The sequence below is a fragment of the Rhinoderma darwinii genome, chromosome 4, assembly GCF_050947455.1.
Source record: "Rhinoderma darwinii isolate aRhiDar2 chromosome 4, aRhiDar2.hap1, whole genome shotgun sequence".
Classification (NCBI taxonomy): domain Eukaryota; kingdom Metazoa; phylum Chordata; class Amphibia; order Anura; family Rhinodermatidae; genus Rhinoderma; species Rhinoderma darwinii.
This window is the reverse complement of record NC_134690.1, coordinates 289,571,280-289,590,201: the sequence shown is the minus strand read 5'-3', so window position 1 is coordinate 289,590,201 and position 18,922 is coordinate 289,571,280.

Genomic DNA, 18,922 nt, shown 5'->3' with positions numbered 1-18,922 from the left:
TATACGGCTAGTTATGTCAAGGGCAACCCCAGAGCCAAAGTCCCGGGCAGAGCGCTACTAGCACTCTGCCGGGGACACTGCTCTGCTCCTGACAACCCTGTCCATATATGGACAGTGATGTCAGGGGCTTCCCCAGAGACGGAGTCACGGAGCAGAGCAGTTGTAGCCCTCTGCCTGGGACTCCATCTCTGCCTCTGGCTTCACTGTCCATATATGGACAGTGATGTCAGGGACTTCCCCAGAGAGGGAGTCCTGGAGCAGAGCCGCTAGCGCTCTGCCTGGCACTCCTTCTCTTCCTCTGACATCACTGTCCATATATGGAAAGTCGAAAAGTAAAAAAGAGAGGCGGCACCCCAAGCAGATGTCAGAGAAAAGGTAGATTAGAATCTACCTTTATTCTGACATCTTCTTGGAGTGCCGCCTCTCTTTTTTACTTTTTGTTTGGACATTGTGGGATCTACAAGTCAGTTACCTGGAGTCAGGCACCCATTTGGGCCCTGGAGGCTTATCTTGTTCTGCTGTGCTGCCAATACTGTTTACCTTTGCGTATATGGACAGTGATGTCAGGGGCTTCCCCAGAGATGGAGTCCTGGAACAGACCCGATTGTAGCGCTCTGCCTGGGACTCCTTCTCTCCCTCTGACATCACTATCCATATATGGACAGAGCTGTCAGGGGCTTCCCCAGAGACGGAGTCCGGAGTAGAGCTGCTAGCACTCTGCCTGGGACCTCTTCTCTCCTCCTGACATCCCTGTCCATATATGGACAGTGATGCCCTGGCAACAATTACAAGTCTCATTAAGACCATTTCATACAAAAACAGTGAATATATTACAAAATCTCATATAAAACTAACTTTACTAGAATCATATAGGTATGCACAGGCAGGGCCGGCCCTAGGATAGATGGCGCCCTGTGCGAAATGATCTTTCGGCGCACCACCCCATCATTAAAAAAAATGCCCCATAAAAAAATTATAATGTCCCTTTAGTGCCCCCATGCAGTATAATAAAAATAATAATATTTAATAATATAATATATTACAACCCCTTCAAGGACACAGTATTTTGTCCTCTAATTGTGCCCACAGTATTATGCCATCGGTAGTACCCCTACACAGTATAATGTCTGCTTAGTGGCCCCCACACAGTATAGTGCCCCCTGTAGAATTTGCCATACAGCCTCCCTGTAGACAGTGCCATAATTCCTCACCTCCTTTTTGTAGATCGTGCCATACAGTCCCCCATCTCCCCCTTGTAGACAGTGCCATACAGCCCCCCCCACCTCCCCCTTGTAGACAGTGCCCCCAAACAAAAACAAAAATTGTACTCACCTAGGCCCTGTTCCCATGACGAACTGAGCTGCTCCATGATGGGACCCTGTAGCCTAGTACAGAATTTCCCAACCTTTTTGGACTCGAGGCAGCACTGGAAAAACAAAATTTCCTCAGGGCCCCCCTACCAAAAATTGTTTTGAGAAAGACAGAAAATGGCTAAGAACAAGCACTACACTCGTAGGGTATGTTCACACATGTTTTTTGTAATGCAAAAAAAAATCTGCCTCAAAATACCTTCAGCAACTGACAGCGTTGGGTGACCTTTTTTTGTTTTTTCTTAAGCTGTTGAAGCGAATGCAAAAGACGCTGGAAAAAAAAGCTCCAAACGGGCGCCGCAGGTATTTTCTGCCTCCTATTAATTTAAATTGGAGGTCAGAGGTAGAAACCACTTGAAGACCATCAGCCCCCCACTCACAGTAAAATGACCATCAACCCCCCACTCACAGATTCCCCCTGTAGGTAGCGCCACACAGCCCCTTGTAGGTAGCGCCACACAGCCCCTTGTGGGTAGCGCCACACAGCCCCTTGTAGGTTGCGCCGCCAGACAGCCCCCTTGTAGGTAGCACCACACAGCCCCTTGTGGGTAGCTCCACACAGCCCCCTTGTGGGTAGCACCAGACAGCCCCCTTGTAGGTAGTGCCATGTAGCCCCCTTGTAGGTAGCGCCAGACAGCCCCCTTGTAGGTAGCGCCACACAGCCCCCTTGTAGGTAGCGCCACACATCCCCCTTGTAGGTAGCGCCACACAGCCCCCTTGTAGGTAGCGCCGCACAGCCCCCTTGTAGGTAGCGCCACACAGCACCCTTGTAGATAGCTCCGCACAGCCCCCTTGTAGATAGCTCCGTACAGCCCCCTTGTAGATAGAGCCGCACAGCCCCCTGTAGGGAGGGCCACACAGCCCCCTGTAGGGAGGGCCGCACAGCCCCCTGTAGGGTGGGCCGCACAGCCCCCTGTAGGGAGTGCCGCAAAGACCCCTGGTAGGGAGTGCCACACAGCCCACAGCCCCTGGTTGGTAGTGCCCCACAGCCCCCTGGTTGGTAGTGCCACACAGCCCACTGGTTGGTATTGCCCCACAGCCCCCTTATTAGTAGTGCCCCAAAGCCCCCTGGTTGGTAATGCCACACAGCCCACAGCCCCCTGGTTGGCAGTGCCACACAGCCCACAGCCCCCTGGTTGGTAGTGCCACACAGCCCACAGCTCCCTGGTAGGTAGTGCCACACTGCCCACAGCCCCCTTGTAGGTAGTGCAAGGACCCTGATAGCTGGCGGTCAATAGACATTCAAAAAAGGACAACTGTGCAGGAGCACACAAAATACCCAGATTTCCCTGCTATCAAATAAATGTGTGGAAATAAACTAAGATATAACTTTTATTTAGTCTACAGTAAAGGATTAATCCTTTTAGCTAGATTAAATAAAAGTTATATCTTAGTTTATTTCCACACTTTTTTTTGATACCCGGGAAAGCTGGGTATTGTGCTCCTGCACAGTTGTCCTTTGTAGGTAGTGCCACACAGCACACAGCCCCCCTGTAGATAGCAACCCCCCTTCCAGTAAAGATAACGCCACTGTAGCTCCCTGAAGGAGTGGAATCCCTGTGTGGCTGGGGATTCCGCTCCTGGAGCACTGCTTGATGCCTCTGTCCATATATGGACAGTGACATCAGGGAAAACTCCAGAAGCGGAATCCCCAGTCACAGCGTTGCATTGCAGACGCTATGACCGTCGATTCCACTCCAGGAGAAGCTCCTGTCGTCTGTGGCCATGACGTCATTGGCTTCTCCTGGAGTGGAATCCCCGGTCATAGAGTCTGGAATGCTGTGACCGGGGATTCTGCTTCAGGAGTTTCCCCTGATGTCACTGTCCGTATATGGACAGAAACATCAAGCAGTGCTCCAGGAGCGGAATCCCTGGCCATACGGGGATTCCGCTCCTTCAGGGAGCTACAGTGGCGCTAGTAGACAGCAGAGCAGGGAGATACCTCCCTGCTCTACTATAGTGCCCCCTTGTAGATAGCAACCCCACCCCCCTTCCAGTATAGATAGCGCCACTGTAGCTCCCTGAAGGAGCGGAATCCCCGTGTGGCCGGGGATTCCGCTCCTGGAGCGCTGCTTGATGTCACTGTCCATTTATGGACAGAAACATCAAGCAGTGCTCCAGGAGCGGAATCCCCGGCCACACAAGGGGATTCTGCTCCTTCAGGGAGCTACAGTGGCGCTAGTAGACAGCAGAGCAGGGAGATATCTCCCTGCTCTGCTATAGTGCCGTCGCTACCGCTATAGCAGCCGCAGCAGCTGCTAGCGGCGCCACCGCCCTCATGCTCGGTGTCACCGCTAGCAGCCGCTCTTGCCGTGTGGTGGCTGGCGCCCTGTGCGACCGCACTGGTCGAACATAGCTAAGGCCGGCCATGTGCACAGGCATATATTAAAATACAGTGCTACCTATTGCGCATGTCTACTTGCCATAATACAGAATATCCAGCGCCTATGAGTGATATAGTCGCTACCGATTTTTCTTTAGATTCTTTCATTGGTTGGGCCATGACTGACTGTGATAGTTCTATATGTGTCAGCTGAAACTTCATTCCATACTCATGCTGGCACCCAATGTATTCATCAGCTTAACTGCGCATGCGCGTGTTGACGTGTGACGTTAAGACACACATAGGCGCTGGATATTCTGTATTATGGCAGGTAGACATGCGCAAAAGGTAGTGTGAGACGCTGACAACCCACCCATTGATGGTTAAGAAACCTTTCCTAATTTATATTTGTTTTTTACACCTGTTGATACATTATTCACAAATGTTACATATGTGTAGCCGATTTTATTGATTGGCCTTATTTAAATAATATGACTATAGCAATTCATGTACAGTATATCTCACTAGGTGACTATATTTTAATTTATGCCTGTGAATACCAACATGATTCCAGTAAAATTGGTTTTATATGAGATTTTGTAATATATTTACTGTATTTGTATGAAATGGTCCTAATGAGACTTGTACTTTTTGTACATATATATGTTTGACAATTTTGTCATACTGTTATGCTTGAGAAAAGCTCACACTGAGCTGAAACGTTACATTTGGAATTATTCAGAATCACCTCTTATCTGCTAATCTGACTCATTTTCTATTCTATTACATGTTTTTGTAGTGGTGCCCACCATTTCTCTATGGTTCCATATATTGTTTACATAGGGCTGCAGTGTTTTGGAAGTAGGAACTCTGGGCAGATTTTCCACAAGTATATTAGTAAGCATTCTCTTCTTCCATCAAAAACGGAATATATTAGAAATACAAGCCATGAAAACCCATTAAAAACATGTTAAATTTAAAAGGAAAACACCACACAATATTAAGTAGAAACTGCAATATGATGGATCTTAACCCCTTAGTGACCAGCCCATTTTAGGCCTTAATGACCAAGCTATTTTATTCGTTTTTCTATAGTCGCATTCAAAGAGCTATAAAGTTTTTATTTTTTCGTCTACATAGCTGTATGAGGACTTGTTTTTTGCGAGATTAGTTGTGCTTTTTAATGGCACCATTTTTGGGTACATATAATTTTTATATTAACTTTTATTAACCTTTTTGGGGGGGATTATAAAAAAAAACTGAAATTCCGCCATTGTTCTATGCGTTTTTAAATTGACGCCGTTCACTGTGCGACGTAATTAACATGTGACCTTTATTCTATGGGTCGGTACGATTACGGCGATACCACATATGTGGAGGTTTTTTTATGTTTTACGACTTTTGCACAATAAAAACACTTTTGAACTAAAATTATTTGTTTTTGCATCGTCGCTTTCCAAGAGCCGTAATTTTTTTATTTTTCCATCAATGTAGTGATTTTTTGGGCTTGTTTTCTGCGGGACAAGACGTAGTTTTGAATGGTACTGTTTTGGGGTACATGGGACTTATTGATTCATTTTTATTATGACTTTTTTGGGGGGCAATGGAAAAAAATTGCAATTTCGCCATAGTTTTTTTTGTTTTTTTTTTACGGTGTTCACTTTGCGGTTTAAATTACATATTAACTTTATTAATGGAGTCATTACGGTCGCGGCGATACCACATATGTGTACTTTTTTTTTTTTTTTACACTTTTACTAAATAAAACCACTTTTTATGCAAAAAAATGGTTTTATTTATTTTTTTACTGTACTTTTTATTAATAATCTTTATTTCACTTTGATGACTGATTTTATTAGTCCCACTAGGGGACTTTACTGTGCAATGTTCCGATCGCTGCTATAATGCTCTGCTATACTTCGTATACCAGAGCATTATTGCCTGTCAGTGTAAATCTGACAGGCAATCTGTTAGGACGTGCCTCCGGCGCGTCCTAACAGGCATATGTCCAGGGTAGACCTGGGGGCTTTTATCAGTCCCCCGGCTGCCATGACACCCCATCGGAGACCCGCGATTGCATTCGCGGGCCGCCGATGGGTGACAGAGGGAGCGCACTCCCTCTGTAAACAAAGTTAAATGCCGCGGTCGCTATTGACGGCGGCATTTAACGGGTTAAACGGCCGCGATCGAAGTAAACTTCGATCGCGGGCGTTGGAGCAGGAGCTCAGCTGTCATCAGACAGCAGAGCCCCGGCTCCTGCCTGCACGGTCGGCTCCTGCCTGCACGGGAGACCCGTGCAGGACTTAGACTAGGCTGACGTGAAAAGGCGTCAGCCTAGCCTAAAGCCCATTAGTGAATCACGTAAAAAGGCGTATTAGTGGTCACTAAGGGGTTAATATGCCTGGTTCCATGCAGTTTAAAGGGACACTATCCCTTCTCTATTGACTGGTATCTATTGGTGCCTGGGGGAAGCAATTTTGGTCTGGGGAGAGGCTGACTATACTGTTTCTCAGACTCCAACTAAAAATCATGTGGGCCCCTAAGTTTTTAATTAACAGTGTTTTCCGAGACTTGCCTGGATTTACAAAAACCCAGCAACTTAAAAAAAATAGTCTGTAATATACTTAACAACAAAAATTCTGCACTGTCCCTCACTGTCGATCCTCTATTCACCATTGTGATATCTAGGCCACAGTGACGTTGTTTCCCTAGTGACTTCAGGTTACATGGTCGCATTATCCAATAGCTGCTGCAGTACATTACATCAGTAGGACATCACTGCAACAAAAGTGACTGCATCCGACAGCCATTGGACAATGCGGGTATGCAACATGGCGTCACTATGGACACAGCATCAATGCAACCTAATTGATGCCCAATGCAGATGACAGGGGAAGAAGTTTGACAGTAAATATATGAGACTTTTTATTTTACATTTTTGCAGGTTGGCAAGGTTTTTGTGGTTCCAGAAATGCACCAGGGGTCAAAGCTCTGCATTTGTCATGCGGAGCTCCAATATCCCCTACCCTTCACACGGCTATAAGTTGAAGCAGGACCTTTGGTGGGCCAAATGAGAAAATTGCAGCTCCAAATACTATAAAAATGTATGGTGCAGTTTGTGGGTCACAGCTGTGGGCACTCAATGCTCTGTGACCTTATGGTGTGCCCAAACACCCCCCCCCTGCTGTTCGTTAATGGTATTAGATAGGAAGTGCAGAAAAGGGTCTGCCCCCATGATAGCTACTTTATCTTACATAACTTCAGTTCAGAGAACCAGCAGAAACATTTTCAATTATATGTGTTAATGATTATAGCGGCTCTTTCTATATCATCTGCTAACTTTAAATTTATCGCTCCTTTAACTTAATATACTATAAAAAGCAACATCTAAGAACATTTGTTTCTAATAATGAAGATAGAGATTCTAAGAAATACTTAACCTGTATTTAATGGTATTTAAAAAAAAGAAATAATACCTGGTTACATACTTTTGTGCAAGAATGATAATTAGACTCTAGCTAGAAATTAACAATTTCTTGGCCGACTATGCATTGAGCAGAGAAGAAGTTTTCAATGGAATATTACTAAACTAATAGTATGAATCTATTTAAGAGATAATATTGTGATGCTCACCTCTTCAGTTACCTCAGAAGCCATTAGAAACCTGCAATAGAACAAAATAAACTTGATAGAATTCAACTAGATTTGTAAATTTAAAATTGTATATATTTCTGGTTCTATTTGACAATACTTCAAAAATGACATGCTATAATACAACAAATAATGTTTTGTCATAAAACAGACATTGCCAACCAAAAATAAGACATTTGAACCTGCAACATAGGAGTTCCAGAAGAGGCCATAATTGCCAAATCCAGGCTTCTGTGCTGTTTGCAGGACCTTCACATGACCGTGGCTTACTAAGTCTGTAAGGTTTCTCTTGCAACTATAGTATTTGGCTACTTAATCACCCTCAGCTAACCAATTCTGATGACATCAACTCGGACTCCGGAGAGGTGCACTCTTGATGAGATCGGATTCCCCATGTTAATAAACCCATTTTCCTTGGAGTCCCCTGCAGGTCATGTTTAGTACTTTATCACCATACATCATGTCGCCACCCACCTCTAACTCATATCCATTTTTTCCACCCTTTTGTGTAAAATGAATAGAACTGATACCACTGACTAATCCATTGCCACTTTTACTTTACCCATCCATTACAAGTGGTTGTTGCTGGAAACATCATGATCTCTTGTTTCCAACTGCTGACTAATAGTGTCAAGGTCAACTTTGTTGGCGAGTTTGGATCTTTTTCTGCCACAGTATTACCTCTTTCTTTACTAGCTGCCAGCACAAGAAGCAATACTGAAATACCAGAATGCAAGTGATAATGTTGCAAAGAATAAGCTTTCTCTGAGATGCTTAGCTGAGAACGTTTTCTGAGAGTGCTCCGTACCAGCAATCCACTTTATTATTCCTAGGGCCCCCGATAAGCAATAGAGCCATAAACACATTATAGCCTGCTATGGACAATTTAGCAATTACCAGGGGTGTAGTGGAGCCAGTGCGCCTCCTGGCATTTTTTTTGGGCTGCCAGGGTGCACTGACTAGAGGACCCCTGCGGCCTCCAGAGCCGCTTTAACAATAGAGCAAACGGTGCACCAGGCACCAATTTTAAATGTGACTGTGTCCTCTGGATACAGTTGAACACTATCTTCTGCCTGCTCTACTATTGATTCTTGTAAGCAACAGGCCACTATAGGCATGCAGCCTGCCATACGCAAAGGATGTCAGCTCCCCAACAAAGACAAAGCAATATCATTACTAAATTGCACAATATACACCGGGACGCTGATAACACAGGAGAGGAAGAGCGGCTTCACAGGGGCCACATGACTTTTAGCAGGCAACAATGAGAGCCATTGACAATGAAAACTGAACTGATTAAGGGCATCTGACCACGGAGAACGGCTGCAGGGTCTCAGTGTCCTGGAGAAGAAGGACTCTCTATGCCTACCTGGGAACATGAGTAATGTATGTGGTATTACAAACTCTTCTTATGTCCCACTATTACCATTGTCTTCTCTTCTATCTCAATGTCACCTATATTGCTGTCACCTCTCCTATCCCACTGTCACCTCTCCAATTCAACTGTCACCTCCTCTATCACACCATCTCCTCTTTTATCCCACTGTATTCTATCCTATGCCACTGACACTTTTCCTATCTCCATACATATATACACTATATGGACAAAAGTATAGGGACACACCCCTAAAAGGATGCCACCGTTGCAATTAGTCAGTTCGTGAAATTTTTCTCTCCTAGATATTCTACGATCAACTGCGAATGATTCATTGTAAAGTGGAAGCATTTAGGAACCACAGCAACTCATCCACGAAAGTTAAAGAGCAGGGTCGCTGAGTGCTGAAACGCATAGTGCATAAAAGTTGCCAACTCTCTGCTGGCTTAATAACTGCAGAGTTCCAAACATCCTCTAGCTTCATAGCATGATTTTCTTAGGCTGAACAGCTGCATGCAAGCCTTACATCACCAATCACAATGCCAAGCGCTGGTTGGAGTGGTTTAAAGCATGCCGCCACTGGACTCTGGAGCAGTGGAAACATGTTCTGTGGCGAGACAAATCACCCTTCTCTATCTGGCACTCTTATGGAGGAGTCTGGGTTTGGTGAATGCCAGGAGATCGTTACCTGCCTTACTGCATTGTGCCAACTATTTGATGGATGATGGATTTTCGGGGTCAACCTAGACCCCTTAGTTCTAGCAAAGGGAAATCTTAATGCTTCAGCATGCCAAGACATTTGAGACAATTGTATTATTCCAACTTTGTGGGAACAGTTTTGAGAAAGCACTTATCTGTTCCAGCATGACTGTGCCCCAATGCACAAAGCAAGGTCCATAAAGGCATCATTGGGTAACTTTGGTGTGGTAGACTGGCCCGCATAGAGCCCTGACCTCAACCCCATCGCACAACTTTAGGATGAACTAGAAAGGAGATTGTAAACCAAGCCCTCTCGTCCATCATCTGTGTCTGAGCTCACAAATGGCCTTCAGGATGAATGGGCAAAAATTTCCACAGACATACTCCAAAATTTTGTTGAAAACACGATCAAAGATCCAAAATCATATCAAATGCCAACCCATATTTTGCATGCTTGCCCCTCAATAAGACAAGCCACAGACCACAACCAAACACCTGTTTGGTTGTTGTCTGTGGCTTGTTTTATTGAGGGGCAAACATGCAAAATATGGGTTGGTATTTGACATGATTTTGTATCTTTGATCGTGTTTTCACTGCTTTACCTATACTCCCTATTTAGTGTTTACATATCTGTATAATGGTAATTTAAGAGGTGATTTTTTGTACAGTGTCTTTCTATATATTATACCGCCCTATCACATGTATATGTAATGTGATGCATTGTGACTCCTCATACCACTTCCACATTTTTATTATGTGTTGTTTTTTATATTTTGTGTGATGGTCTAGATGTGTTTTTATTATACTGTATATTCTAATAAAGATATTTTTTTATATATTGGCTAGTGCTATATTTGTACTACTGGTGATTCACATTCTAGATTTATTCTCTATATATGTCTTGATAGGTATTGTAAATACTAATAATTGGGCTGACTAGCTGAGCTCTTTTCAGATGCTTAATGCTGAAAGTGGCACCAGTAGAGCACTGTAATGGCCTATATATATATATATATATATATATATATATATATATATATAGGGCAATTGTGCCATATGTCACATGATATGAGAAACACAAAAGAAAAAGGTGGGCATTGTAAAACGGTTGAGTACCTCCTTTTCAAACGCCCACCATTTTCTTTTGTATTCCTCATTGTGAAATGCTCTTTGGGCATTGTTAGTTTTCATCCCTCAAAATATTATTGGCTCAATTTATTAGGTGGTGCCTACTCGCTCTTTTGCATACAGTATATCAAATCTGAAACTGTTCTACTTTCACTAAGCCTCACTAAGAGCCCCGATCTTGAGCCTGAATAAACTTTTCACTCATCTCTACTAAATACACATCTATTCACAGACTTCACCACCAATCTTATTTACTGCCTTTAACTCCTTCCCGTCATTTCACGTACAGTTACGTGATGGGAGATGGTGTTTTCCCACCAACTCCACATAACTGTACGTGAAACAGATGAAGCTGGCTCAGGAGCTGAGCCAGCGACATCACCGCCGGGTGACAGCTGTATGCTACAGCTGGCACCCTGAGGTATCGGCCAGGACCAGAGCAAGCCTCCGATCCGACTGATTAACCCCTCACATGCTGCGTTCAATAGAGATCGCAGCATGTGAGGAGTTTATAGCCAACGGCACCCCAGCAACGTGATCGCTGGGTTGCCGGTGGCTGCAAAGGCGATCGGAGGGCTAATACTTACCTCCCGGTCTGCCAGTAAAGGAATCCTCCTATGCCTTGTCGGCGGCGGGGCCCAGGAGGCTTCTGGTACCATCGGCAAGATGGCGCCGGCTCAGCTTCCGGCTCAGAAGCGGAGCCGGTGTCATCAGCAGTGAGTGTTCGCTGTATGTTACAGCGGACATCCCGATCTATCGGCAGGACCCGGAGCTAGCTCCGATTCCTGCCATTAACCCCTTCAATGCAGCGATTCAATGCAATCGCTGCATCAAAGTGGTTTGTATGAAATCGGCAGCCCTGCCATGCGATGGCAAGGCTGGCGACTGTTACTATGGCAACAGGATGCCTAACAATGGCTTCCTATCTGCCATTATGGTCGGCTTGCTGTCAGTGAACAACTGACAGTTCTAATACATTGCACTACATAGGTAGTGCAATGTATTAGAACATCAAACAAACAGTTGGACCTTCAAGTCCCCTAGTGGGACTAAAGAAAAGTGTAAAAAAAAGTGTAAAAAAAGTAAAAATAAAAGTTGTAAAAAATACAATAAAAGTTTCAACTAATAACACAAAACACAATCACCCTTTTTAACTTATCAAGTCATTTATTATTGAAAAAAAGCCATACATATTTGGTATCGCTGCGACCGTAACGACCTTAACTATAAAAATATTATGTTATTTATTCCGCACAGTGAACGCCGTAAAAAAAAACTAAAAAATACTGACATAATTGCAATTTTTTGGTCACTTTGTCTTCCAAAAATTGAAATAAAAAGTGATCAAAAAGTCGCATGTACCCAAAAATGGTGTCTATAAAAACTATAACTCATCTCACTAAAAACAAGCCCTCATACAGCTCCATCAACGAAAAAATTAAAACCGTTATGGCTCTCACAACTTGGCGACAGAAAAAATCCATTCTCTTTACAAAAGTTATTTTATTGGGCAAAAAGTTGTAAAACATAAAAAGTGCTATAAATTAGGTATCACCGGAATCTGACTGACCCGCAGAATAAAGGTAACGTGTAATTTATAACGCATGGGTAACGCTGTATAAAAATAATTTAAAAAATATGCCAGAATAGCTGTTTTTTGGTCACCTTGCCTCCCAAAAAAAAGGATAACAAGTGATCAAAAAGTCACATGTACCCCAAAATGGTACCAATAAAAACTACAGCTCGGCCCGCAAAAAAAACAGCCGTCATACCACTACGTCTATGAAAAAATCAAATTAGTTAAGGCTTCAGTAAGCCAAGAAATAAAAATATGCAGTTGTGCCGGCCCGAGGGGAACGTTTCTTCTGTTTCAAGTGGCAAATTATCAAGGCCCCTAAAATTAGGGAACCAGGAAGGGGAGGGCCCAAACTTATCTGCTGGAAGCGAGGGTGCCCCTATTATACCAGGACAACACTTCTCAGCTAAATTCCTCAAACTGCAAAGATCCCGAGTGTGGACCAAAAGGGGAATAAGTAAAGACCATTTATTATTGCGACACCGGCCTGTGCAGAAAGGATGTCACAGCGTAACACACATCTATGGATTATTTTATTGTTTTTTTTACCCCATTATTATACCACCTGTCTATGCCCCTTATATACTCTGCTCGGCTTACATGTACCCCCACATTATAAACGGAAACACCAGTAAGACTCCAAACAAAACTACTACAAGCAAAATCCACGCTCCAAAAGCCAAATGGCGCTACCTCCCTTCTGAACCCTACAGTGTGCCCAAACAGCAGTTTACTTCCACATATATGGCATCGGCATACCCGGGAGAACCCTTTTAACAATTTTTGGGGTGTTTGTCTCCAGTGGCACAAGCTGGGCGCCACATATTGGCATATCTATGGAAAAAAATCCCATTTTCACTCTGCAACATCGAGTGCACACCAATTTCTGCCAATCACCTGTGGAGTTAATATGCACACTACACCCCTAGGTGAATACCTTGAGGGGTGTAATTTCCAAAATGGGGTCACTTCTGGGGGGGATCCACTGTTTTGGTCCCACAGGGACTTTGCAAATGCGACATAGTGCCCAGAAACCAATCCAGCAAAATCTGTACTCCAAAAGCCAAATGGCGCTCCTTCCCTTCTGAGCCCTACTCTGTGCCCAAACAGCAGTTTATGACCACATATGTGGTATTGCCGTACACAGGAGAAGTTGCTTTACAAGTGTTGGGGTGCTTTTTTTCATTTATTTGTTGAGAAAATGAAACATTTTCAGCTAAAACTACGTCTTATTGAGGAAAAAGGATTTTTTTTATTTTCACTGCCCAATTCTAATAAAATCTATGAAACATCTGTGGGGTCAAAATGCTCACTACACCCCTAGATGAATTCCTCAAGGGTGTAGTTTCGTGAATAGAGTCACTTTTGGGGAGTTTCCACTGTACTGGTACCTTAGGAGCTTTGCAAAAGTGACATGGTGTCAAGAAACCAATCCAGCAAAATCTGTGCTCCAAAAGCCAAATGGCGCTCCTTCTCTTCCGATCCTTTCCGTGTTCCCAAACAGCAGTTTATGACCACAAATTGGGTATTGCCGTACTCCAGAGAAGTTGCTTTACAAATATTGGGGTTCTTTTATTCCTTTATTTGTTGAGAAAATGAAAAATTTTGAGCTAAAGCTACGTCTTATTGGAAAAAAAGGATTTTTTTTTATCTTCACTGCCCAATTCTAATAAAATCTATGAAACCCCTGTGGGTTCAAAATGCTTACTACACCCCTAGATGGATTCTTCAAGGGGTGTAGTTTCCTAAATGGAGTAACTTTTTTGGTGAAATCACTGTTTTGGTCCCTTAGGGGCTTTGCAAATGCGACGTGGTCTCCGCAAACCATTCCTGCTAAATTTGAGCTCGAAAAAGCCAAATGGCGCTCTTTCCCTTCTAAGCCCTGCCATGTGTCCAAAAAGCCTTTTATGACCACATGCGGGGTATTGTTTTACACGGGAGAAATTGCTTTACAAAAGTTGTGGTGCATTTTCTCCTTTTAGTCCTTGTGGAAATTAGAAAAAATTAGCTAAACCTACATTTTCTTTGAAAGAATGTAGATTTTCATTTTCGCGGCCTACTTCCAATAATTTCTGCAGAAAACCTGCAGGGTCAAAATGCTCACTATACCCCTAGATAATTTCCTCAAGGGGTATAGTTTCCAAAATCGGGTCACTTTTGGGGGATTTCTACTGTTTTGGCGCCGCAAGAGCCTTTCAGACCCGACATGGTGCCTAAAATATTTTCTAATAAAAAGGAGGCCCCAAAATCCTCTAGGTGTTCCTTTGTTTCTGAGGCCTGTGCTTCAGTCGATAAGTGCACTAGGGCCACATGTGGGGTATTTCTAAAAACTGCAGAATCTGGGCAATAGATATTGAGTTGTGTTTCTCTGGTAAAACTTTCTGTGTTACAAAAAAATAGATGAAAAATGAATTTCTGCAAAAAAAAAAAAAATTTTTAAAATTTCACATCTACTTTGCCTTAATTCCTGTGAAACATCTAAAGGGTTAAGAAACTTTCTAAATGCTGTTTTGAATACTTTGAGGGGTGCAGTCTTTAAAATGGGGTGACTTATCGAGGGTTTCTAATATATAAGGCCCTAAAATCCACTTCACAACTGAACTGGTCGCTTTAAAAATAGCCTTTTGAAATTTTCTTGAAAATGTGAGAAATTGCGGCTAAAGTTCTAAGCCTTGTGATGTCATAGAAAAATAAAAGGATGTTCTAAAAACAATGCCAATCTAAAGTAGACATATGGGTGATGTTAATTAGCAACAATTTTGTGTGGTATTACTATCTTTCTTACAAGCAGATACATATAAATTTAGAAAAATGCTAATTTTTGCAATTTTTCGCACAATTTTGGTGTTTTTCACAATTAAATACTTCATGTATCGAGCAAATTTTGCCAGTAACATAAAGTCCAATGTGTCACAAGAAAACAATCTCAGAATCGCTTGGATAGGTAAAAGCATTCCGAAGTTATTACCACATAAAGTGAAACATGTCAGATTTGAAAAAATTGGCTGTGCCTGAAGGCCAAAACAGGCTGTGTCCTTAAGGGGTTAAATATTACTCTGCAACTATGCACAAAAGTTCGAATACTTGACTGTCATTATTGTTTTTTGTTTTATTTATTTTTTGCATATTCTTCACCAGTGCTTCTCAAACTGTAAGGTGCGCCTCACTGGTGAGGCTCCTACCAATCGTTGGTGAGGAACACCTGGGGAGGCAGACTTGACAGTAGTGATGCGCAGGTCTTTCTATGGCTGCTCCAGTCTGCGGTTTAGCAACAGAATTGACTAATTTTGTGCTTATTTTAACCTTATACTGGGTTCCAGAGGTAAATTTTAAAATAAAATAAAAAATGAGCTAAATTTTTACATTTTGACTCGGCCAATCGTGAGACCCAGGCATCACAATGTTCTGGCTGATGAGGCCCCAGTACAAAACGATTGAGAAGCCCTGTTCTACACTAATTTAATACTTGCATAAAAAGAACATTTCAGTCATACACAAATGCTAAGATGTAATAACAATTAATGCTGTAAGAAATACTTAGATCATTGCATTTGAATGAAATATTTCTAATGTCCCTGATCATTGAATTATGAGTTAAATTCTGTCAATAGCATAAATGTAAAAGTTAATCAATAATCAGATTGACATGTTAACATGAGCGCTTTTATATTGTCAATTATTATCAACAATCTAATCCGAAATGTTTGACTGTCCTCCTACTCCATCTCAAACTCTTAAACATTAACTTGTCATCTGTAAAAGTAATAACTTGAAAGATCTTAAAATACATGAAAAGTTCTTCTGTCACAATTTGAAAACAACTATGTAACATTCCATTTTTTTCTGCTGGTTAGATTAAGTAAATGCAATGAAATGAAATGTATAAGACTCCTACTTTCTTTTTAACAAGCGCTCTATAAACAAGCAGGGCCGCTTGAACCATAGAGCAAACCAAGTCGCTAGCGACAGAAGCGCCACTTTCAATTGCATCCACTTCTTCAGGATAAATTATGTAAAAAATGACTCTGTATCGCGCAGCCTGCCACAGGAAGCGTGATGGTGTCACTGCATCGCATCACATCGCATCGTCTGTGCCTGGCCAATAACAGCACAGCCCAGAAGGGGCCCCAGCAGATCCACTCATTGTGGGAACGTGCTTAGGTGAGTATAATTTTTTTTTTCTCAATACTACTATTACTGTGGAAGAGAACAAAAGGAGGCATGATTGCTATGTGTTTAAGTATAAAAGAGGCATTATTGCTATGAGTGCAGGCACAAATAGGGGTATTATCACTGTGTGGGGGTACAAAGGAGTCCAATAACAGTGTGGGGCACAATAGAAGTGATTAATAAAAATTTAATATTGAGCATAGTGGTGGAAGAAGGGGATGGTGAAAAGTCCCAGATGATAAGAGAAAACTTAAAGAGAGAGGAAATATCCTTTTATCATCGCATAGTTCACCTATTTTAGGATTATCAGAACGCTTTTCGGAATCAAGATCTGATAAGCTCATCGGCAGACACCACCTTTCACAGTACGATCGAGAACCTAAGGAGATTGGAAAAAGAGAGCCCGATGGTAGCAATAGGAAATACACAAACACTAGTACCTGTCACGATCTGTGGGTATGTGAACCCACTGGGCCATACCGCTGTATTGGGATAGCAGCTGGCCACACAGTGTACCAAGTAAAGTCTATAATCCGAGTAAGGGTAAGGGTACCTGTGGTAGTTCAGACAGTAGCGATGGTTAGGCTCGGATGGGACCTTGGCAGCAGACACCAGGCGTGGTGTAACACAGCAGACGTAATCGTGGCACAACACGACTCCAACTCTCTAAGGTACAGGAAAAAGGTAGCACGGGATACAGGATACAGGTAGCAGGAACGGGAACATTGGGAACTGAAAAACACTAAGGGACCATTTGAAAGACTAACACGAGTTAACACAACAACTCTCAGTTAATGAGTGAAGGGGTAGGGTCCTTCTTTTAGTCCAGGGTTATTAGACAATTCTAAACATGTGTCCATGCTGGCCCTTTAAGGCCGTGATTGAGCTCGAGCCTTGGGATGGCCGCATGTGCTGGCATCTCCGGGAAGGAAGGCGTCGGCAGGATGAGAGGGGTTTACGGTCTGCGGCCGGGGACGTTACAGTATCCCCCCTCTTACACCTCCTCTTCTTGGGACCAGAGTGAGAAAGGAACTTCTTCACGAGGGTAGGAGCATTGAGGTTCTCCTCTGGCTCTCAGGATCTCTCTTCTGGATCAAACCCCTTCAAATCTACCAAATAAAAAGTTCTTTCTCCCACTTTTTTGGTGTCCAAGATCTCCTTAACCTCGAATGAATCTGATGAACCGCTGGGGGCAACTGCAGGACAAGGGGTCTTGGTGTAGCGGTTCAGGTCCACATGCTTCAGGAGGGAGACATTAAAGGAGTTGGGGATCTTGAGGGTGGGAGGCAGCTGAAGCTCGTAGGAGACAGGGTTGATCTGCTGTAGGATCTCGAAGGGTCAGAGGAACCTGGGAGCAAACTTGGATGACGGCACCCTCACCCTCACCCTCAGCCTTTCGTTTCATGGAGTCGACCGCCAGCAGAATAGAGGATCGGGTTTGCTGCCAGATCTGCAGGAAATCCCTGAATGCAGAGTCAGCTGCGGACACCTGGGACGTGTTGGACACCGGGAGAGGAATTCATGGGTGTTGGCCGTAAACAATGAAGAAAGGTGTGGCAGCAGTGTACTCGCTTGTGTGGTTGTTATAGGAGAACTCGGCCCAAGGAAGAAACTGCACCCAGTCATCATGCTGCCTGGAGATGAAGTGTCGTAGATAGTTCTCCATGATTTGATTGATCCCCTCGACTTGACCATTGGACTGGGGATGGTAGGCTGAGGAAAAGTCCAACTTTACATCAAGGAGTTTACAGAGGGCTCTCCAGAACTTTGAGGTAAACTGAACCCCCCGATCAAACACGATATGCATAGGTAAGCCATGAAGGCAGAAAATGTGTTGGATGAAGAGGTTGGTCAGTCGAGAAGCAGAAGGTAGGCCGGTCAGCGGAACAAAATGAGCCATTTTTGAGAATCGGTCCACCACCACCCAGACCGTAATGCATCTAGCAGAGGGAGGTCGATCCATAGCAAAGTCCATTGCTATATGCTGCCAGGGAGCATTGGGCACCGGTAGTGGCTGGAGCAGGCCTGCAGGCTTGGAGTGAGCAATCTTCTTAGCTGCGCACACCGTGCAGGACAAGATAAAGTCCATGGTGTCTTTGGGCAGCATGGACCACCAAAAATGACGGGCAATCAAGTCTCGGGTTTTACAGGCACCCGCGTGACCTGCCAGCTTGGAGCTGTGTCCCCAGCAAAGAATTCTTCTTCTGTCCGCCAGGTGTACAAATGTCCTCCCCGGAGGAATGTCTCTAACTTGCAGGGGGTTGACAGAGACAAAGCAGGAGGGATCAATGATGTTTTGCGGAGACTCCATGGCGTCCTCAGTCTTGAATGACCTGGACAAGGCATCTACCCTCACATTTTTGTTAGCAGGACGGAAGTGGAGCTCAAACTGGAACCGGGCAAAGAATATAGACCACTTGGCTTGACAGGGATTCAGCCATTGGGCCGACTTGAGATATGTGAGGTTCTTGTGGTCGGTAAATATCAGAATAGGGTGTGCTGCGCCCCCCAGTAGATGTCTCCACTCCTCCAGAGCCAAGTTGATGGCCAGTAACTCCCGATCCCCAATCGAGTAGTTCCGCTCTGCAGTTGAGAAGAGTTTAGAATAATAGCCACATACCACTGCCTTG